We start from the raw sequence: 24,726 nt of genomic DNA, 5'->3' as shown, positions 1-24,726 counted from the left end.
GCTTACTCCTTGGAAGGAAAGTTATGACCAACCTAGATAGTATATTCAAAAGCAGAAACATTAGTTTGCCGACTAAGGTCCGTCTAGTCAAGGCTATGGTTTTTCCTGTGGTCATGTATGGATGTGAGAATTGGACTGTGAAGAAGGCTGAGCGCCGAAGAATTGATGCTTTTGAACTGTGGTGTTGGAGAAGACTCTTGAGAGTCCCTTGGACTGCAAGGAGATCCAACCAGTCTATTCTGAAGGAGATCAACCCTGGGATTTCTTTGGAAGGAATGATGCTAAAGCTGAAACTCCAGTACTTTGTCCACCTCATGCGAAGAGTTGACTCATTGGAAAAGACTGTGTTGCTGGGAGGGATTGGGGGGCAGGAGGAGAAGGAGACGACCGAGGGTGAGATGGCTGCATGGCATCACGGACTCGATGGACATGAGTCTGAGTGAACTCCGGGAGATGGTGATGAACAGGGAGGCCTGGCGTGCTGCAATTCATGGGGTTCAAAGAGTTGGACACGACTGAGCAACTGAACTGAACTGAATTCAGTTTGTAAAACCTAAAATATTGCTTAGTGAAAAAATACTTTCTGAGTAATTTTTGTTTGGGATCTTTTGTAAAGATACGTGCTTTTTAACAGCAACACAAACTTTTATCAAAGAAACAGGTTTAGTATAAATGATATTTACATCTCAGATGAAGCCATAGACCTTATATTACCGAGGTTAGTAAAGAGTAAAGCCTGTGAAAAACTAATCCAACTGTTATCAGTTTTCTTGTCTTCTTTTAATTGGCTAATTTCAATTGACTCTATATGGGAAAACTGGAAAATTCCGCTTACAATAATTATATTAAAAAACAGTCAATAAGCTTTCAGTAAATTATTGCCAAATTATTCTCCTGTGAATCCACTGTTGTGAGTTTTTATACATTTACACATGCATCATACACATTATGGTATTTATCTGGAGGGAGGTCAAAGGACTCTTTGATTAATTCTTTTTTTTTCCTGGGGTTTGGCCAGAACTGAAATTAAATGAAGCGTAGTTTCTAGATAAATTAGATTTTTACTAAATTTGAGAAGATACATTATCCAATTTTGACCAAAGTAACCAAAAAGGACACACAAATAGATATATAGTGTAAGCAGAACTTGCAGAAGGAAGACAAAGAAACTGCATGGTTTTATCTCTGCTAAAATGAAAACTGTGTTCATTTTGCTCCTTTATTCTACAAAAAGAACAATTATTTCACAAGCATGATGGAATGACATGAGTTACACAAATGAAAATCAGAGATCCTAAATTTTAATTGGTAGTTCCTAAGTGCCTGGATTAAAACTCGACATTAAGAAAACTAAGATCATGGCATGGGTCCAATCACTTCATAGAAAATATTAATAGAAGGGGAAAAGTTGAGTCAGTGTCAGATTTTCTTTTCTTGGGCTCCAAAAGTCACTGCAGATGGTGAATGCAGCCATGAAATTAAAAGACACTTACTCATTGGAAGAAAAGCTATGACAAACCTAGATAGCATATTAAAAAGCAGAGATATCACTTTGCTGACAAACATGGTGCTGGAGAAGACTCTTGACAGTCCCTTGGACTGAAAGGAGTTCAAAGTATTCAATCCTAAAGGAAATCAATCCTGAATATTCACTGGAAGGCTTGATGCTGAAGCTCCAATACTTGGGCCACCTGATGCAAACAGCTAACCCACTGGAAAAGATCCTGATGCTGGGAAAGATTGAAGGCAAAAAGAGAAGGAAGCGACAGATGACAAGATAGTTAGCTAGCATCACCAACTCAATGGACATAAGTTTGAGCAAACTCTGGGAGATAGTTAAGGACTGGAAAGCCTGGTGTGCTGCAGTACATGGGGTCGCAGAGTCAGACACGACTTAGCAACTAAACAACAATAGCAAGTGCCTGGCATGTGCTGTTGGGCCTGCAAACATTCTTCCATTTAATGCCTCTTAAGACCCTGAGAGAATTCCGGGAGTTGGTGATGGACAGGGAGGCCTGGCGTGCTGCGATTCATGCGGTCGCAAAGAGTCAGACACGACTGAGAGACTGAACTGAACTGAACTGAACACCCTGATAGGTAAGTGCAGCCGTTATCTTGATTTCACATATGAACAACTTGAGGCTAAGCAAGTTAAGGTCCAGATCTGAGTGCAAAGGTTGCATAACTAATTGCTCATTTTACTCCATTGCTTTAAGTTGCCAGGTACTATGACCTTGGCCAAGTTACATATCTTCTGCAAACCTCACTGATTTATTCATCTCTCCATTAATCCATTTATTAATTTTTTCACAAATTCTTTCAATAAATACTTACTGAGCACCTACTGAGAGCCATTCACTGGACAAAAAACTACAAAGACTCGTTTATAAAAAGAAAAGTTAAAAAATGTCATAAGGGGGTCAGATGAAATTATATATTAAAGAGGTTTTATAGTCTAAAATGCCAGTCAGGCCACAGCTACTTCTGATAAAAACTGCCATGGTTATACTGCCATCATTGTGCTGGTACCATATGATTTCATCACACCCATCCAAGCCAGAGCTTACTGTTGTCCTCAAAACAGCTCTTTATCCTGGGCAGTGAACTCATCTAATACAACAAATCTTCTCAGTGGGTACCCATCATCTTGGAGAATGACTCATCAGTCAAATCAAGTGAATGACTCATTCCTGTCTCAGCAAGTTGGAATGTGGGATGCCCAAAATGAGATCCTCAGAAAGTGGAAGCAGCAGAAGCAGATAGGCTAGCAGAATGTGTGTAAAGACTTGGGAAATTACACTGCATTCTAGAGAACATTCCAATTTTTGATGATATCTATTTATACCAATGACTTTTCTTGCTTTCATGGTCAGAATATATCTCAGACCTTAAGATCTTTCAGGAAACAGTACAAGATTCTAACTTCTTTTAAAACTGTAAAGCATATACATATGAAATTTGTTACCACCATTAAAATTACTAACAAGTGCCACTGTTTGGCTCAAGTTCATTGAATAATGGAAGATTTAAACTTTTGGCTAGTACTGATCTCCTTATGTGGCTATGTTGCAGCATTATCTTTCAATGGTTGCTTTCTATTAATAATATTAAGCTTTTTCTAGGGTGAGGTTGTTTTCATCCATTTATCAGCCCACAACTCTGAATCAATTACTGAAATCCTTGGTGACATTTTTTGTCAGTATAATTGTTGAGTTATCTGAAGATAGAGTCTTATATCTTACTTTTAGTCAGCTTTATATTAGTATAATTTATGAGAAATAAAATTAATTTTAAGTATGCAATTCAAAGAGTTTTAACAAATGTTTGTAGTCCTGTTGCCAATATACCTATCATAATGCAGAATTATTCCATTGTCCCCAAAAGTTCCCTCATGACCCTGGCTGTCAATTTCTCTCTGGGTCTTGACTACTGGCAACTACTGATCTATCTACTTTAATTTTGCTTCTCCTAGAATATCATATAAAGAATACTGCAGCATGAAGTCCTTTATGTCTAGCTGTTCTCACTTGGCATGAGGTTTCTGAGAGTTGTTATAGGTACCAATAGCTCAGTACTTTTTATTGCTGAGAAGTAGAATTCCATTGTCTATAGATACCACTACATTTGTTAAATCACAGTAATAACTGATAAACAATGAGTTTTTTTCTACTGTTTGACTATTATTTTAACAGCTACACTGAATATTTGCATATAAATTTGTGTGTGGACAAAAATTCCATTTCTCTTGGCAAAAAACATGAGAGTAGTAAGCAATTTGCATATTGCAACCTTGACAAACCCAATTATTAGTTTGAATGCATTTTTTGATGATTCCTCAAGATTTTCTACCAAAAAAAGAAAAACAATAATGTTAGAGAGTTCGCTTCTTCCTTACGAAGATGTATAATTTTTCCTTAGATGTATAAATTTTCCTTAGATGTATAAATTTTCCTTACTGGTTTGGCTAGGATATTCTATACAACATCAAATAGGAGTGGTCAGAGTGGACATACTTGGTTTGCTCTTGAACTTAGAGGAAAAGCATTTTACCATACTGGAGAATGATAACTATAAGGTTTTTCAATGATGCCTTTTATAAGTTTGTAGAAGTTCCCCCTCTGTTTCTAGCTTGCCAAGAGTTTCTACCATGAGTGAGTTCTAAATGTTAAATATTTTCCCTTTTAAAAAAATCTCCTAATAAGTCAAACTGCATTGATTGATTTTTCAAAATTTAAAGCAACCTTGCATTCCTGGGATAAAACCAAGTTGGTCATGATGCATTACATTTTTTACTTATTGCTACAGTGATTACAATTTTTGAAAAGGGATATTGCATATATGTTCATGAGGGATACTGGATTACCGTGTTTTTTTTTTTTTTTTAATGGAACTGTCTGATTTTATTATCACATGTTTTGGGAAGTAGTCTGTCTTTCCCCATTTTCTGAAAAGGTCTATGTAGACTTGACATTATTTCTTCGATAAAGGTTGGTAGAATTTTCCAGTGAAGACATCTGGCTTTGGAGGTTTTTGTTTGCTTTTTGTCTGGTGGAGAGCATTTCTTTTTAAAATAGGTGTTAGTTTTTAGAACAGGTCTCAGTTCACAGCAAAACTGGACAGAAAAATACAGAGATTTCCCACATGCTCCTTGCCTCACACATACAAGCAGAGCCTTCAGTGTTACCTCATTCTATAAAACTTTAAAAAATATTGACAATCACACACTGATTTCATTTGTCTGACACACTGTTTCCCTTTGCTCTCAATCTAAGGTTCACCTCAAGGGCCTTAGCAGCCATGGTTCGGTTTCTGCTCCCAATTCATTTATTCCCTGATGTAGAATGTGGATATATGGCTATTGTCCTCAAAGGGGAGAAATGGTATCTATGGACGTTGAAGCAATCAAGCTTACATGCACCCCTACATGCTGTCAACAACGTGCTGGAAATCTGGTGCCTTCTTGGACGTGAAACCCTCAGGAGTGAGGGACTCACCACCTCACAAGTAGTTATTACATTTAAAGCATTCCCACTCTTAAACCATTCATTTGTGGGAGGATGTATAAATGCACAGAGGCTGAAGAAGGAGTTGATTAGACAGTTACATGCAATCAACACCAAAATCCAGGTAATATGATTTCAAATAGCGTCAGAGTTCTTTATTTGTGGTCCTCAATAAGCTCTGAGCTTCACTGGTGGCTCCAATGTAAAGAATCTGCCTGCAATGCAGGATACCAGAGTTCAGTCCCTGGGCTGGGAAGATCCCCTGGAGAAAGAAATGGCAACCCACTCCAGTATTCTTGCCTGGAGAATCCCATGGACAGAGAAACCTGGCGGGCTACAGTCCATGGGGTCAGAAAGAGTCAGACACACCTGAGCGACTAACACACACATACTTAGCTCAAAGAGTCTATAGGGATCTTGAGATCTTAAAGTTGGAAATAGTGAGACAGAATACAAAAAATGAAACATCTGACCTTTTAATCCCTGGCACTGTCATATTTCTTCCTCAGAAATGTACAAAGTCTAAAATAAAACTCTAAAATTAGACCCTTTTCAGGGTTAATATACAGATGTAACTGTAATGACCAGGTCATTAAAAAGATGAAAACTAAACTGAATAATCATAGTAAAATATTCTTAAAATATGAATATTTTCAGGCCTCTGTTTATATGCCAGGAAAAAGGAAATCAACAAAGCTGTATGTGTTCACTGTCACAGAATCTGCATGTTTGAGTTGTTCACTAGTCTTTTGGACAGTCTCTCACGTGCAGTGAGAGACTGCAGAACTTGAAGAACACAACTCTGATGCCACTTTTGTGCTAAGAATTATACAATGCATGTGTGTTCTACTATTAATCTACCTAAAATTTGAATGGGAAAAACATGATGAGCAACAAAAAAAAATGCTAGCTCCTCAAGCTTAAATTCTTATAAATTACAACTAATTGTTTAATACCACTTATATACATACACATTAGCCCTGTAACAACTGTTTCGCCATGTTTTATCACTCCGTTTTTTCTAATCAGACCATCAATGATGATGTAAGCAGGGAAAAAAGTAATAGAAAAAAAGGCTAAATCTCAAATTTGACAACACCATATTGATATCAGAAATGTTAACAGATTTCAACTCTGTGGCTTACTGACACAGAATTTTTAGATTTGGCAGAAAAGTGATTGATGTATTGAGTGAACATAAACCCCGAGTTTATACTGTCACAGCTAAGAGACCATAAATCTTTCCAAGGTATTAATGTATGAAAATTCAGTAACAACTGAAGCTATGTTTCCTGTTTACTGTCTCTAGAAGAAACAGGAAAATAAGGAATGAAGCTGCAAAGGACAGGTTAAGGGGAGAAAGGGAAAGAAAGAGGAGAGAGAAGACAGGAGGAAGGAAAGTGAAGAATGAAACTGAAAGGAAGTACAGGAAAGGAGCCACAAGCATGGGGAAGGAGATCTCAGCTAGCAAAAGATGCCATTTACGCCCTGGAGGGGCAGCAGGAAATGACTGACTCTTAGGTAATAAACAGGACTGACATGCTTAGGAAGAGGCTATTTCAGTGCTGAAGAGCAGAGAAATGGCCACCTAAATCAAAAGTCCAAAAATACAAAAAGTAGTTGGGGTGAAATTGAAAGCAATAGATTAAAGCATCATTTTATCCATTTCTTCTGTAAGCAATCTTTCTCTTCCCACAAATAATAAGTGAGTTGGGAAAGGAAATGTTGCTGAAGGCAACTGAGTACCTGTGAGACGTAAGTGAAGTATGTGCCACTGACATTCTCTTACCCCCAAGAGGCTTAGGGGCCAGAAGGGTACTACTGAGGTTACAAAGGTGATAACAAAGGTCTCCTCAGCCAACTTTCCTGTCCCTCTCCTCACGTCCTCTCCAAGTGAGATGGTTGGAACTGCTGATCTCTAAGTTCCATCATAGCTCGGAAAAATATAACTATGATTTTTAGTAAGAGGCAACTAAAAGGAGAAATGTATCTTCAATTTAAGAAGTGAAAAGATTAGCACATGATGAAAAAAATGGGCTTTGGCATTTTTCTCCTAAGTATCAAAAATATACCAAAACAGACCTTTGCAGTTCTGGGCAACAACTGTTACCTCTCAAAGGGGCAGCTACTTCCATTCAAATTTCCTCCTTATTCTCACCTATCTTGTCTATACATTTAACTTTTATGCAACAGAAAATGAGCACCTTTTTAAAAAATTGAGCACTGTTATGCATTCATTTGGAGAAGGAACTCTTGCCCGGGAAATCCATGGACAGAGGAGCCTGGTAGGTTACAGTCCATGGGGTTGCAAACAGTCGGACATAACTGAGCATGCACACACGTGCATTCAATTATGCCCCACTCCAATTCATTTGTTGAAGTCTTATTCTCGGTACTTCAGTGTATGACCTTACTGGGAAATAAGGTTGCCATAGATGTAACTAGTTAAGATGAGGTCACTAGGTTTGGCCCTAATCCAGCTTCCCTGGTAGCTCAGCTGGTAAAGAATCCACCTGCAATGCAGCAGACCCAGTTGGATTCTTGGGTCAGGAAGATCCACTGGAGTACCCACTCCAGTATTCTTGGGCTCCCCTGGTGGCTCAGATGGTAAAGAATCCACCTGCTAGGTGGGAGGCCTGGATTCAATTCTTGGGTTGGGAAGATCCCCTGGAGAAGGGAATGGCTACCCATTCCTGTATTCTGGCCTGGAGAATCCCATGGACTGTATAGTCCACAGGGTTGCAAAGAGTCAGACACAACGGAGCTATTTTTACTTCACTAATCCAATATGATTAGCATCCTTGTAAAATGGGGAAATTTAGACACAGAGACATGCATCTAGGGAAGATAATACACTAAGAGATTCAGGGAGAAGACTGACCATCTATAAGGCAAGGAGAGAGGCCAGGAACAGATCCTTCTCTCACAGTCCCCGGAAAGAACCAACCTCTCAGGCACATTTCTTTCGGACTTCTGTTCTCCAGAGCTGTGAGGAAATAAACTTCCATTGTTTAATCCACCCAGTTTGTGGTACTCTGACACTCACCCCTAACAAACCAACAGAAGTACTCTCAAAGTACTTTCCTCTAAGCATCCTGCCTATATCAATACATATAATCTCACTGTACCTTCACAAGGTTGGTAGTGGTCTAAAGCCCACTTTTACACAAATGGGGAAGCTGAGACACACAAAAATGATGCTAAATTTCATATTCCATAAGTGTCAGAGCCAGGATCCAAACACAGTTTACTTCAGAGTCCATGAGTTTAGTCACCATACCTACAGCCTCTCATAGAGAACAACTCCTAAGAGACAAACTCTGCCAGACGACAAACATCTTCTAGATGCTGCTCACTGTTCACCTTGCCAAAAACCTTCTTGCCTCAGATGGCTCCAGCCACCCACTCCATTACCTTTCATTACTCCATTACTCCATTCCACTCATTACCTTTCCTGGAATGGGCTGTGCATCTCCTATGTGTACTCCAGAGAAGCACTTACTGTATGGTATGATAACTGCTATTCAGTTGCTTGTTTCTCCCAGTAGATTTGGAGTCCTTGGAACAACTGAATAGGGTCATTCATGGTCATTTATATATCTGTATAAAAAATGTCATTTTATATATTGGTTTACTTTTAAATCTTAGGAGTAAACCTAGCACATCAAAAGAATTCAATATATATTTGTCAAATGAGTAAATTACTGATGAAGGAAGTCCTAAGGAATTCTGTTGGAGTTAACTTGAGGAACTATACACACATACGTATACCCAAGTATATATACTACATACACACATAAAAGCAATGGGCCTTCCCCAGTGGCTCAGACAGTAAAGAGTCTGCCTGCAATGAGGGAGACCCAGGTTCGATCCCTGGGTTGGGAAGATCCTCTGGAGAAGTAAACGACAAGAAGAAAATGACACTCCAATATTCCTGCCTGGAAAATCCAATGGATGGAGGAGCCTGGTGGTTCACATCACCAGGACTGCAAAAGAGTCAGATACAACTAAGTGACTAACACATATTAGCTATACGAAAAGACAGACAAGATTTTAGAATGAATGACACCAAGGCATTAATACTGGTTATTATTAAACTTAGATTTGAAACGGAAAACACTTGACTTCCTTGAAAACTTTCCTTCAGAGAAATGGAATAGACTATTTGTAAAACACTGCATACACTGGAAAGTTAGGCATTTCAAAATTGGGGTTCACGTTACATATAATTATAAACTGAAATCCAGGAGAGCTGATCTGAGAGAAATCTACAACAGAATTAAAATCAGTGGCAAAAAGTGATTTTCTTGAATGTGATAATAAAAGCAGGATTAGTTGATGTTTTTCTTCCAGCAATGAACATTTGGTTCTATCTTTCAGAAAGCTGCCAAACTAATTTTGATTATAAATTCCCCAGCAATTCTAAAATGCCATGGGAAGAGAGGTCAAAGACAGATGTGTTAGTTGAAAGAAGTGACTCAGGATTAGAAATGCTGCTTTGCATATATAATGACATTTAGCATCCCGCACCTATTATTTACAAGGAGCTGAAAATGAGAAAATAATATTTGTATATGTAAACACGCTCCCACAATAAATCCGTATCTGGTGGTTTCTTTAAAGGCAACTTGTAAGGTTTATAAAATGTTTATCCCATTGTAGACACATTTTGAAAAAATGGCGTTTCGGAATAAAAGATATATATGTATAAGAGATCTTTTCAAACTTTATATAGAGAAATACTACTCAACATGAATACGCTTGCTTCCAAGTTCGGTATGAAGATGCTTGAAGTTGTGAATGGCCTTAAACATCTCCTTTACTATGCTTTGTTTTATCTTACCTAGTATTTGTAGATGTGTAAAACTGGGAGAGTATACATACCAACAAGGATCATAAAAATGGAAAATAAAGATTTTTCTCTAGTTTAAAAGTCAAAATTTAGCAGGATTCATCCAGCAGTCATGTACAGATGTGAGAGTTGGATCATAAAGAAGGCAGAGCAACAAACAATTAATTGATGTTTTCAAATTGTGATGCTGGAGAAGACTTTTGAGAGTCTGTTGGACTTCAAAGAGATCAGATCAGTCAATCCTAAAAGAAATCAACCCTGAATACTCATTGGAAGGACTAACGCTGAAGCTCCAATACTTTGTCCACCTGATGTGAAAAGTCAAGTTATTGGAAAAGACCCTGATGCTGGGAAAGACTGAGGGCAAAGAGAGAAGGGGATGACAGATGATGAGATGGTTTAGATAGCATCAGTGATTCAGATGGATATGAATGTGATCAAACTCGGAGATAGGGAAGGACTGAGGAGCCTGGTGTACCACAGTCCATGCAGTCGCAAAGAGTCAGACATGACTTAGTGACTGAACACCACCATGCTACAGAGAAAAATATAAAAATTAGCGAAGACTACCCTGGTATGACTCCATTCTACACAGCTGTTCTCTGAACAGTAGTTTATCTCTGCCCACTTTCTCTTCCACATAATCGCACACCACCTGCCCATGGAAGATTGGATAGACATGGACATGAGCCCCCAAGGCCCCACAACTATCTTTTTTGGTTGTGAACTAAAGGCTGACAAAGATTATCCCTTTAAGGTGGATAATGGTGAAAATGAGCATCAGTCATCTTTAAGAATGATCAGTTTGGGGCTGGTTCAACAGACCAAGTGCATGCTCTTGAAGCAAAGGCAATGAATCATGGAGGCAGCCCAATCAACGCAACACAAGCAACTTTGAAAACGTCTATATAGCCAACAGTTTCCCTTAGGGGCTTTGATGTAGCACCACCTGTGGGCCTGTGGTTGAAGTATGGGTCAGGGCCTCTGTGTTATCAGTGGACAGCACTTAGTAGCTGTGAAGGAAGATGCAGAGTCAGGAGACGAAGAGGCGGAGGATGTGAATCTGGAAATCATTTCACAAAATAAGTCAAACTTGCAGCTGAAGATGAAGATGGTGATGATGAAGGTGATGATGGCCCTGATGATGAGTGACCTGAAGGGAAAGTTCCAATAAAGAAATCTATTTGAGATACTCTGGCCAAAAGTGCACAAAAAATCAAACCAGAATGGAAAAGACTCAAAATCATCAATACCAAGATCAAAAGGAAAAAGACCCCTAGAACATGGGAAGGACCTAGCTTTGTAGAAGACATTAAAGTAAAAATGCAAGCAAGTGCAGAAAAAGAGGGTATCCTTCTCAAAGTGGAGGCCAAGTTCATCAGTTATGTGAACAATTGTATCCAGATGACTTATCAAGAGGCTATTTAGATCTATGGCAATGGAGGAAGTCTATTTAAGAAAATTGTTTAAACTCTTTGTTAAAATCTTCCATCTTATTTCATTCCTGTAACAGTTGCTATCTGGCTGCCCTTTTTACAATGCAGAGTGAGAACTTTCCCTACCATGTCTGATAAATGATGTTCAGGTTCCATTGCTAAGAATGTGTTGTCCAAAACTTTTTTTTTTTTTTTTTTAGTTTTTGAAGATGGAACTCCACCCTTTGCTTGGTTTTCTAAGTATGTATGGAATGTTATGACAAGACACAGTAGTAGTGGTGGTCAGACAAATGGAAAAGAAGGGGAGACAAAAATATATATGTGAAATAAACTCAGTTATTTTTTAAAAAATTAGCTAAAATCATTCACACTTACAAATAGAACAATGTTAACTTTGGAAGTTAGAGAATCTAAAGAATGGTTGTATTAAACTGTATTTCATCCTTTACTCTTTGGGTTCCTTTTCCACTCTAATTTTTATGAATTTAATGAGGCCTAAAAGAATGTCCAGTAATCATTCTAAAACCACAAACTCTGAAAGCAGATAAACCCAGGTCTGAAGCCAAGTTCTGCCCTTTATGCACCATTTGACATCAAGCAAATTCCTCTCACATATATATAAATATATATTCCCCCATGTGTAAAATGGGAATAAAAATAAACCCATCCCCGGAACTGGTTTGAAGACTAAATGAAATTAGGCTTCCTAGTATCTGGCATAGTGGTGGTACAAGTAAAGAATTCCCCTTAAGTATTAGACATTAAAAGACTGTAAACATTTGGCTTAAGAATAAGATAGCGGAACTCTTTTAGGCCACTCAAAGGAACAGAGTGATGATTACAGTGATGGAGGACTAGAATTTCTCTTTTTGCTAAAAATGTATGACACAGAATATTTATTAATGAAACCTAAGTGGCTGGGATTTCTTTGGAAGGAATGATGCTAAAGCTGAAACTCCAGTACTTTGGCCACCTCATGCGAAGAGTTGACTCATTGGAAAAGACTCTGATTCTGGAAGGGATTGGGAGCAGGAGGAGAAGGGGACGACAGAGGATGAAATGGCTGGATGGCATCACTGACTCGATGGACGTGTCTGAGTGAACTCCGGGAGTTGGTGATGCACAGGGAGGCCTGGTGTGCTGTGATTCAGTGGGTTGCAAAGAGTCGGACACAACTGAGCGACTGAACTGAACTGAACTGACTGAACTGGCTAGGTATGTTTTTCTAAGTTCTTCCTCGTAATTTAAATAAGTAAATATGCCATCACCAGGCAAGTTAAGACAGTATTTTTGTGAATCCATATATATGGAAAGCGGCCCCCAAACAACACTTGTTGCCTATTCAATGAATGAAAAATAATTTGTTACCCATCTCTTTTTGGTAAGGTACAAGGCTGAGTACCAGTGAAAATCTCATGGGGTTTTTGAACCTTGGGTAAGCATTAGGGCAACAAACAATGATGTGTGTCTGAGAGGGCATAAAGTGCCATGGGAGGTGGTCCAGGGAAGCGGTGGGGGCACCTTACAGAATCACTCTGGCAGCTCTTGAAGAAAAGAGAGAGGACAGCAGAGCAAGCCTTATGATACCCCCACGTGGATGAAAAAAAAGTGTCCCTTTCTCAATACAGTCACAGAAACGTACATTTGTTGAAAAACATGCTTTGCTCTTTTTTCATAATAAATATATAAATGTGTGTGTGAATGTTAATGGATGTGAGTGGGTGTGTGTGGCAGGTGATCTCTGAGTTTGTGGAAATGTGTACGTGTGTGCATTTGAATGTTTATGTCACTGTGTGTGGTGTGTGCATGGCTGTGTGAGAGTGGGTACGTGTTTGAGTGTGCATGAATGGGAGGTTTCATTGACCTCTGAATGGTGCCCCTTAGATGGGTGCCTTGTGCATTCTAGAGCCTGCAAAACTGTAAGTGGCAGCTCCAAGAAACAGGTGAGCCAATAAAAGGTTAGGAAGAACAAACAAGAAACTATGTCATCCCAAAAGAACTGAAGATGGTCTTTGCTAGAAGTGGAGATTTGTTCAAAGAAAAGTACTATTATTTGAAAGGTATTTATGAAAGTGATGCCTAGCGACTTATCATTAAGAGGATGCTGAGGCGGCATCGAGTTTAGGATAGTAAATAAATACATATCATTTATCAATCATGTGTTTTCTCCAAATTTCCAAAATTTACCCATGGGAGTTGGAACTGCCTCCATGTTACAGGAAATGTAGAAAGTTCATTTGCTCAAGATTACAACACTAATAAACGATGACACTGGTATTTGAATCTAGATCAGTCCGATTCCAAAACAGATGCTCGTAGTCACTGTCAGAGCTACTCATCGAGGTTGTAAATTCAGGAAATATAGTATAGTTGAGGAGAAAGAAAACGAATTATCTTTCACCCTTGCTAACCTTGGGATGCCCAAGCAGGTCTAAATGAAACAGTCCAAGAAAGTTGAGGATTTCAATCTTTGAACCACTTCCAGTCTAGAATTAAAACTCCTGACTCAGCAAATCATATTGCCGATCCCAGGCACACACTCCACCATCTAACGAACTTGTATCATGAGTGCACAGAGGAGTATTATTTAGGAAAGCTGTACCCTCATAAGATGCTTATTCTACCTGTGTATGTTACCTTATTTAACTAGACGCATTGAGTAATTCAGAAAGGATGAGAAATGCAAGGACAAAAAAGAACGTTTTAATTTTCAAAACAGAATTTTTGAGTTTCCTCCAGCCAATCTTTGTGGAAAGAGAAAGGAGTCTTCTACATTTTGAAAGCTCCTCTGTCACAGATCAAGAATGAAACCTGGTCAACAGAGATCACCTAGTTTTAGTTGCAGATATGATGTTAGGCAGTGGTTCTCAAACTTTGGCAGACATCACAATCACCAGGGGGGCATACTGAAACCTTGCTTCCAGGTCCCTCCCCTAGATGTTCTGATTCAGTGATTAGGGTTAGGGCTAGAGAATTTTCATTCCTAGCAATTTCTCTTATGATGTGGTATTGCTAGTACAGAGTACTCAGAATCATTCATGTAAGAAAAGTCTTCTTGTTACTGGCCCCTGCCTATACAAAATAGAAAACCTTTGAAGGAATGAAAAAGAACAGAGATCTGGAAGGAATACAAAAGTGAAAGTGTTACTCGCTCAGTCACGTCAAACTCTTTGTGATCCCACAGACTACAGCCTGCCAGGCTCCTCTATCCATGGGGTTCTAACAGGCAAGAATACTGGAGTGGGTAGCTATTCCCTTCTCCAGGAGATCTTGCTGACTCAGGGATGGAACCTGAGTCTCCTGAGCTGCAGGCAGATTCTTTACCAGAAAGGACATAAGCAGGGTGAAAATGATACACAAGTATCATAAAAGAAGATACCAAAGTTCTTCAGCCAAGAAAGCAGAAGCTTAACATATAGTCACTTCCAATGTCCCAGGTATGATGAGTGACAGGGGCAAGCTGAGACTGGCCTGGTGCTTCACTTCTTTTACTATCCAGCGTGATGCAAACGCAGTGAAGTAGGAGAGGGAGAGGGACAGGGAGGGCTGTGCACAGGCGCACCTGATATAGCTATCTGATCTGGGATCACTGTGCATGACACCCAATCAACCCTGTGTGTCTGGAAAAGATGAACCATGTCAAGAAGAAGGGCAGGCAAAGAGTGGTCAATCCAAAATTCTAGAGATTGGGGGTTAGCCAACGCTTTCTTAAAACTGATTTAACAGTAAGAATCCCCTGGCAGTCCAGTGGTTAAGACTCCATGCTGCCAATGCAAGGAGTATGGATTCCATCCTACCAAAAATAAACAAATAAATGATAAAATAAAATTGAGTTAACACAGGCTTCAGCAATACGTGAACCGTGAACATCCAGATGTTCAAGCTGGTTTTAGAAAAGGCAGAGGAACCAGAGAACAAATTGCCAACATCCGCTGGATCATCGAAAAAGCAAAAGAGTTCCAGAAAAACATCTATTTCTGCTTTATTGACTATGCCAAAACCTTTGACTGTGTGGATCACAATAAACTGTGGAAAATTCTGAAAGAGCTGGGAATACAAGACCACCTGACCTGCCTCTTGAGAAATCTGTATGCAGGTCAGGAAGCAACAGTTAGAATTGGACATGGAACAACAGACTGGTTCCAACAGGAAAAGGAGTATGTCAAGGCTGGTATATTGTCACCCCGTTTATTTAACTTATATGCAGAGTACATCATGAGAAATGCTGGGCTGAAGGAAGCACAAGCTGGAATCAAGATTGCCGGGAGAAATATCAACAACCTCAGATATGCAGATGATACCACCCTTATGGCAGAAAGTGAAGAAGAACTAAAGAGCCTCTTGAGAAAAGTGAAAGAGGAGAGTGAAAAAGTTGGCTTAAAGCTCAAAATTCAAAAAACAAAGATCATGGCATCCAGTCCATCACTTCATGGCAAATAGGTGGGGAAATAGCAGAAACAGTGGCTGACTTTATTTTGGGGGGCTCCAAAATCACTCCAGATGGTGACTACAGCCATGAAATTAAAAGACGCTTACTCCTTGGAAGGAAAGTTATGACCAACCTAGATAGCATATTAAAAAGCAGAGACATTACTTTGCCGACTAAGGTCCATCTAGTCAAGGCTATGGTTTTTCCAGTGGTCATGTATGTATATGAGAGTTGAACTATAAAGAAAGCTGAGTGCTGAAGAATTGATGCTTTTGAACTGTAGTGCTGGAGAAGACTCTTGAGAATCCCTTGGACTGTGAGGAGATCCAGCCAGTCCATCCTAAAGGAGATCAGTCCTGGGTGTTCATTGGAAGGACTGATGTTGAAGCTGAAACTCAAATACTTTGGCCATCTGATGTGAAGATTGACTCATTGGAAAAGACCCTGATGCTGGGAAAGATTGAGGGCAGGAGGAGGAAGGGACGACAGAGGATGAGATGCTTGGATGGCATCACCAATTCAATGGACACAGGTTTGGGTGGACTCCAGGAGTTGGTGATGGACAGGGAGGCCTGGTGTGCTGCGGTTCATGGAGTCGCAAAGTCAGACACAACTGAGTGACTGAACTGAACTGAACACTGTTTTATAACATTAAATATTTCAGGTGTACATTATATTTCAACATCTGTATTCATAGTGTGCTCACCACCAAGGACAGGGAAGCCTAGTGTGCTCCAGTTCATGGGGTTGCAAAGAGCTGGATACTTAGTAGCTGAACTTAGTGGCTGAACAACAACAAAAATTCCCTTATAGTGTGCTCACCACCAAAGGTTTAGTTTCCATCAGTCATCATATAGATGACCTCCTTTACCCCTATCACCTTCCCCCAATCCTCTTCCCCCTTTGGTAACCTCTTTCCCCTTTAGTAATCACTAATTTGTCCTCTGTATCTAGGTGTTTGTTTTTTGCTTTGTGTTTTCTGTTGTATTTCACACATGAGTAAAATAACACAGCATTTGTCTTTCTCATCTGAGTCATTTCACTTAAAATAATATCCACAAGCTCCATCCATGTTGTCACAAATGGCAGAATTTCGTCTTTTTTATGGCTAAGTAGTATGCCATTGTGTGTATATGTATCTATACATATAATGCAGCTTCTTTATTTCATATCTAGATGGACATCAGGTGGTTTCCATATTTTGGCTATCGTAAATAATGATGGAATGAACATAGACACATGGGTACCTACATTTTTTTGAATTAATGTTTTTGTATTTTTCAAAGAAATGCCCAGAATTGGAATATCTGGATCATATGGCAGTTCTATTTTTATTTTTATTTTTTTGAGAATTGCCATACTATTGTCCATAATTCCTGCACCAAGCAGTGTATAAGGATTCTCTTTTCCCCACATCTCTAACACTTGTTCTTATCTTTTGGACAACAATCATTATAAAGTTCATGAGGTGATATCTCATTGTGGTTTTGATTTTCACTTCCGAAATAATTTGTGATACTGAACATCTTCCCACGTGCTACACTGGCCATCTGTGTACGTTTGAGAAAAATGTCTATTTAGGTCTCAAGCCAGTTTTTCAATTAAGTTGTCTGTTTTGTCATAGTTGAGTTGTAAAGTTCTTTATATTTTTTGGATATTAACCCCTTATTGGATATGAGTTGCAAATATCTTCTCCCATTTGGTAGATTATCTTTTCATCTTGCCTTCCTTGGAAAGGCTTTATTTTTTTCTTAATATCTAAAAGATAACTTTACTGGGTCGTACTTTCTTGGCTGATATTTTTTATCATTCAATATTTTGATTGTCATTCCATTCACTGTTGGCATATTGAGTTTCTGCTGAAAAATATGCTGATAGCTTAATGGGGGCTCCTTTGTAGGTTACTGTCTTTCTTTCTTGTTTGCCTTTAATATTCTTCCTTTGTCACTGACTTTTGAAAATTTTAATGTCTTAGAGGTATTTTTGCACTGAGGTAATTAAGGATCCTCTTAGCTTCATGAACTTGTATAATCCAGTTCCTACCCCTGGTCTGAGAAGTTCTCAGCAATTTCTTTAAATAAACTCTCTGCACCCTTCTCCCTCTCCATTATCTTTACGCTGCCTTTCCTAATGGAGTCAAATAGCTCTCATAAAATTTCCCCATTTAAAAAGAGCTCAGTTGGCTCTCCTGTTCTACCTATATCATTTTCATATTTGTGTCTTCGAGTTCACTAATTCTCTCTTCCATATGATCTGCTCTATTTACAGTGTTTTCTAGGGCATTCTTCATCTCAGTTATTGAATTCTTCAGCTCCAAATTTCTGTTTTGTTCTTTTTTAGATTTTCAATATTGTTGGCAGAATATCCCTTCTGCTCACTGATTGTATTCTTGCACTCGCTGAACTTCCTTTTTGAGTTTCTTGTAGCTTGTAAAGTTTCTTCGTAACAACTACTTTGAATTGTCTACCAGTTAGACAGCAACATAACATGACTTTTAAGTTTGGTTGTTGGAGAACTTTGATTATCACTTTGTAATACTGTGTTACTGTAGTTTTTCATGATGCTTGATGAGTTGTTCCTCTGTCAGCATACCTGAAGTAGCAAACATCTTTGTTATTCAGGTAAAGCTTTTTTTAAAAAAAAGCTTTATTGGAATATAGTCACTTTACAATGTTTTGTTAGTTTCTACAGTACAGCAAAGTGAATCAACTATACTTATACATCGTGATCCTGCTCAGTCGCTAAATCACGTCCAACTCTTAGGACGCTATAGACTGTTGCCCACCAGGCCCACTTGTCCATGGAATTTTCCAGGCAAGAATACTGGAGTGGGTTGCCATTTCCTCCTCTAAGAGGGCTTCCCTACTGAAAGACTGAACCTGCATCTCCTAATTGGCAGGTGGATTCTTTACCAGTGAGCTACCTGCAAGCTCATAGGTATACATATATCCCTTCTTTTTTGATTTCCTTCCCATTTTTTACTTTGATTCTAACAATCCGATAGGTTGGTTATTATGTTTTTCTTTTATTTTTCAGTAGGTGGCGCTACAGCACAAGTTTTTTTATTTCCCCTATCTGAGCAGCTTCTCATTGCTCTGAGAACCAGCGCTTTATACCCTCTAACGCCTCTTCCAGACATGTTGCCAGTGCCCTCCGCGCTGCTGCTCATGCCTGCAGGGTCACTGATGTCTTGCTGTTGCCTACTGCCAGTGTTGTTGCCTCTGGCGTTGCTGCTGGGTTTATTGTGCTTGCACCACAACAGGGGGTGAGGGAGGATGGGAGGAGCCAGAATTGCAGGTGCTGGCTCAGCAGATAAAGAGTCTGCCTGCAGAACAGGAGACCCAGGTTCCATACATGGGTTGGGAAGACACCCTGGAAGAGGGTATGGCAACTCACACCAGTATCCTGGCCTAGAGAATCCCACGGACAGAGGAGCCTGGTGGGCTGCAGTACATGGGGTCACACAGAGTCAGACAGGACTGAGTGATAAGTGATGAACACTTTCACTTTCTTTTTCTTTCAGGGTTGCTGGGTTTCTGGGTACCACTGCCTCAAGCAGGGGGCCCAGAGTTATGTGTGTTGCTGCAACTGGAGGAATGGGGAGGGGGGAGCGGGAGGGGTCACAGGTCCTGCCATCACTGATGCCTGGTCCTTGAGATCCCTGAGGCTGCTGAGGCCGGGAAGCTGGAATCATGCACCCTGCTGCCTCTGCTACTACTGGATTCTCTGGGGCTGCAGGCACAGTGAGAGCTAGGGGGCCAAAACTGCAGGAATCACTCTGGCTGTGCTCTCAGCTCTGCCTCCTCTTGGTGTTCAGTCTGCCATCTTCAGATACACAAATATGCGGATCTCCCCAGCATCCTGGTGTGTGGAATAGAGAAGCCTTTGTTGAGATATGTATGTTTTACTATGTGCAGACTGAGAGGAAAAGACAAAGAGAGCACAGCATCTCCTACTGCCATGATGCTGACCCTCCTCGAGGCAAACGTTTTCTGAAAAGGGCCAGGTGGTAAATGTTTGAGGTGTCATGCAATCTTTGTAGAAACTACTACCCTATGTTGCTGTAGAACTGAAACAGACATAGATAATGTACACATGGATTGGTGTGGCTGGATCTTGCCCGCAGCAGCTGGATTTTGTTTGCATGCTGTGGTTTGCCAACCCCTGCTATACACTATGGGGATCTCAAAATTCAGTAGCAAAGGAACCTCCTTTCAAGTCTATATAAGCTTTACCATCCTCAAATGGCCAGACCTTGGTGGAAAAGAACATAAGATATTTGAGGGACAATACAAGCCGTCATCTCAAGACAATATTAGACAATACCTCTGACCCCAGAGAAATCCAAGAGGACAAACACAACACGGAGAACAGAAGCATCTTGCTCTTATTATAGGACATGGGGATTTAGCCCTTCTCTCAGCTCAGAAGGTAAAGAATCAGAAGGTAAAAACCTGGGTTTGATCCCTGGGTTGGGAAGATCCCCTGGAGAAGGGAATGGCAACCCACTCCAGTATTCTTGCCTGGAGAATTCCATGGACAGAGGAGCCTGGTGGGCTACAGTCCATGGGATCGTACAGAGTTGGACACAACTGATCAACTTTCACTTCACTCAGCATCAATTTGGGAAAAAAACAGGAGTGCAGATTCATTGAGAAAAGACACCTTCTTGACATGGAATAGGAACTTCAAATTGACTAAGAACTTAGTCAACTGCAATTGAATTCATCTGAAAGAGACCAATATAAACCAAAGGTGGCTGAAATAAATTTGCTTAGCAAAGTTACTTTCTCCATCAGTGCAGACAGAATGTAGTTATTGACAAATAAAACAGAATACTGTTTTTGTATAACTGAGTGTCATGTATAAATCCCCACCACAGAAGAAAAACAATCACTTTTGGTATCCTATAGGTTCACAGGGGACCTCCTAAAATTGGGAGTCAGGATATAAAACATGTCCTCAGAACAAACGATGTCAAATGTAAAGGTTCCCTTAATTCCTCATATTTACTACCCTCAGAGCACCTATCAAATTTTATCATGAGCATTCTTTTTACCTTTTCATATTTCTGCCACTGGATCAAATGCCTCAATTGTAAGAACTACTTAAAAGAAGTTTTCTAGATCCCAAAAAAAGACCTGGGCCACAGAGTAGGTGTTTGAATTTTACGTTGCATTATTTAAGTTGATTTTACTTGCCTAGAATTAAACATACTGCTGTGAAACATCCTCATTAACTTGGTCTAGTGGAATATTCTGAGCACAACATTAGAGAGTGATTGTTGTGGTTTACCACAAACACTTATAATTATTGTCAATTACCTTTAAAAAAGTCAGAAATTGTGTTCAGACATTTCTTTCCAGCAGGCTACTGTGAAACTTAATCTGAGTCAGTCTGCTAAATTTCTACTTTTAGAAATTCTCTTGCATCTCTCCTTCCATCCCACCCCTTGCCTACTCTATCTTTTTCTATCTCATCGCACCATTTAAGAAAATCAAAAAAACACTACACTACAGAGCTAGATTATATAAGTGGTTTTGGCTTCACTAAAGAGTCCCATTAAAAGTTGCTCAGCTTCAAGAATCAGGTTTAAAGAACTACATAAAGCATGGACGCAGAATCTGTCAAGTAAGACTTCTTATTGAACACAACTATCAAGTTTTCAAGAATGGAAAGAAGAGAGAAAGTGAGAAAAAAAGAGCAGTACTGTTGGCTTTCCTTTGCAAACCAATCAATCTTCAAAAGAAAACCAAGAGGAATGCTTCTACAGGGCAGACCCACTGAAATAAGTTCCAAGCCTTATTACCCCTGTAAGAATGGACTGAAAGGACCCAGCTTTAGGAAGCTTTGCCTGACGGGTTCAGTGTGCTTTCTGGAGACATAATGAATCGGCACAGCAGTGACAAAGAGCTAACCATGCTTCAAGCTCATCCTTTCCTTACCCCAAACACTGATAGCAAAAGACAGGAGGGCAATGACAGTGAACTTCTCAGAAATCTTTAATAAACTGAGTTATTCCAGGCAAATGAAAAAAAATCAGGAGAAATAAATGGTATAATCTTTCACCCCACAACTCTACTGAATCAATCAACAGGGTAACAGAAATAAAATGTGTAAATATAAACTTGTTTTATTTGGAATTACATGCTTTTGTTTCGGATGTTTTCTGAGAGGCCTAAAGATGTATCAAATGCCTCTTTATTTAGTTTAAAATAAATAGGGCTAAATATCTGAATTCATTTCCTTAAATTTCTTACTTCCATAGAGTTGAATACACCACTATGCAGTTTTCTAAGAAGCTTTAAGGAAGCAAATGGTTGGTTCCCTGAATATATTCTACTTGCTAACTATGTCATCACCTGTTATTTTCTCTATCAGATTAACATTTTCTTTAAGTATAGAGGAAAAACATTTCAATTACCTTCATTAAAAGTGCATTTACCTTCCTCTTTGTGCCTTAGCATAGAGGAGACACTTAATATATATTTGCTGCTAGGGCAACTGGTGAGATAGCATATTTTGGGGTGTGATTCTGGGTTGAAATTTCTTGTTTTTTAAAAACTTGAACGACTTATCTATTGGGAATTCAAATGGTTTCAAAATATAGAATGGCACTATATGATCTAAATACAGCTTTTGAGACACTGAAACACTACCTGGCTTCCTCCTATCTTCTTATAGATCAGCTCAGTTCTTATCCTAAGTGTCCTTTCATGTCTTCAAATGCTTACTGAGGGCCTACTTAGTTTGTCAGAGGTGTACACTTGGAATTAAAAAAAAAAAAAAAGGAAAAATAGCAGCTACTATTTTGCCTGCACACGATTTCTCGCCAACATCACCTATGATTGTGGCGGGACAACCAACTACAGTCCCCTCTACCCACGGGTCACCAGAATTGTCACATGACCTAGGCTTAGCCAATGTTAACAGTCTATTCTCCTCTGCCCGGTTTAGTTAAAGGGTAGAAATGTGGTCAATCAAGGCTAATCAGATTTCTTCCAGAAACATTTGATAAATGCATTTGGAAGCAAGAGTGGGTCCCTGACTCTGTTACAATGAAAACAATTCAGTTCAGTCACTCAGTCGTGTCCAACTCTTTGCGACCCCATGGACTGAAGCATGCCAGGCTTCCCTATCCATCACCAACTCCCAGATCTTGCTCAAACTCATGTCCATCAAGTCGGTGATACCATCCAACCATCTCATCCTCTGTCACCCCTTCTCCTTCTGCCTTCAATCTTTTCCAGCATTAGGGTCTTTTCCAATCAATAGTTCTTTGCATCAGATGGCCAAAGTATGGGAGCCTCAGCTTCAGCATTAGTCCTTCCAATAATTATTCAGGATTGATTAAAAACCAGATACATTAAGAGCCACAGACAGCTATCTCTTACACAATGTGTTGAGAACCTATTTATAAAGGAAGGAAAACAGAGGAAAGTAGAATAAAGAATGAGAGAGAGAGGAGGAGAGAGAAGGAGAATTAGGGAAGCAAAGCGGGGGGGAAGGAGGATGGATAAGTTTGAGAACAAGAATAGACATAGACTATAATAAGATGCACATCATTTTAGCCTTTGGATCCAGATAAACCAGCAAATCCTGGACTTGCATGTTAAATGAATCAGTGAATTATGGAACAAATTAGCTGAAAAAATTTTTGAAACTTGCAACTGAGTCATATAGTTTTCAACCTCAAGATTAAGACACAGCTGCACAAAGCTAGTTACAGATATTTTCCCTCATATTATGGAGGTTAAAATGTGATATTCCATAGGAAAATATAAAGAACTTCCATCAGAAATGGGACAAAAGATGTGGAAGAAAGGCACAGGAGAGAGGACAGAAAGAGCATTCCAAGTGGAGAGATAAATGTGAGTGAAAGGCAGTGGGGCAGAGTGTTCATTCAATAACCCAGTGCTCACTTGCATTTTCTTCTCCTTAGCTATTTTCCAGGTAGGGGCACCCTTGACACAGTGTTGGCGGATGAAATGTGAGCCAAAGATTGCTGGGCTGGGTTTCTATTTTATTGAAACCAAACCAAACAAAAAAACAGAAGCTGACACAATTCTTTAATACTGCTCCTTTCCACTTAACAATATTCATTGCCTGGAATATGGAAGAAAGGTTGGAGATATGGCAGCCACATTGTGAATATAAGGTGCAAAGTCAACATACTAAAGTTGGTGCAGCAGAGAGGCAGAAAGGGCCTAGGTCTCTTGAGTCAGTGCTGAGGAGTTACAATAGCCCTTAACTGTCTACCTACCTCTTGACTTTTCTTATACAAATACAAACAGTTAAGACTCAGCAATTATATGCTGTGTTACAGGAATCATTCTTAACTAATATAGGGATGTTCGAAATAACAGAACATACATGAGAAAAAATTATAGGATGTACAAATACATGTTCTGAAGAGTTGATATCCCATGATGAACCTGTTGTTAAGTAATTTGAGAATCATCACTCAGAAGAACAAACTTTAGTTAACTGAGTGGTATGAAGCAGCAAGAATTAAATTTGGAAACTTCACTAGGACCAGCACTTCACCTGGAATAGATTGTGGAGAATGTGAAATATAACTCTAAGGAGGACAATTTCATTTAGTAAAGAAAATATACGACATACATATGTAAGTGAAACATGCTATATTAAGAGTAAATTAAGTGCAATATTGAGAATAACTCTTAGAAATTCTCTACAGTTAGGATGTAAACCAGAAGGAACATCACAATTAACAGTTTGATTTTGTGACCTCCCAGTACCTCAATTCACTGCCTGAAAGTTTATTTTAAAACTTTAGAGGATTTGGGCTATAAAAGTCATAGTCTGGAATCACTTATTAAGTCATTGAAAACACCTGGCTCCTCACAGAAGTTATTTGCTTGCATTGGCTAATTTACATATGTGAGTGAAATAAAATGAAGTTCAAGTTTTTCTCAAAATAACCTTCTGAATAGAAAAATGCCTTACATGAAACAATTTTAAATGTAATTACACAAAATGGCA

General features: G+C 39.3%; 1 protein-coding gene and 1 pseudogene across 2 annotated transcripts in view; one reads left to right on the top strand and one right to left on the bottom strand.

Moving 5' to 3' along the window:
• Nucleotides 1-24,726, bottom strand: part of SLIT2 (slit guidance ligand 2) — a 405,585-nt gene that overhangs the window by 251,759 nt on the left and 129,100 nt on the right. The window lies entirely within an intron of this gene.
• Nucleotides 7,595-13,444, top strand: LOC120861972 (annotated as a pseudogene).

This window comes from Oryx dammah, unplaced genomic scaffold (genome assembly GCF_014754425.2).
Source record: "Oryx dammah isolate SB20612 unplaced genomic scaffold, SCBI_Odam_1.1 HiC_scaffold_3, whole genome shotgun sequence".
Taxonomy (NCBI): Eukaryota; Metazoa; Chordata; class Mammalia; order Artiodactyla; family Bovidae; genus Oryx; species Oryx dammah.
The sequence above is the reverse complement of the archived record's forward strand: the minus strand, read 5'-3'. Positions and strand labels throughout refer to the sequence as shown.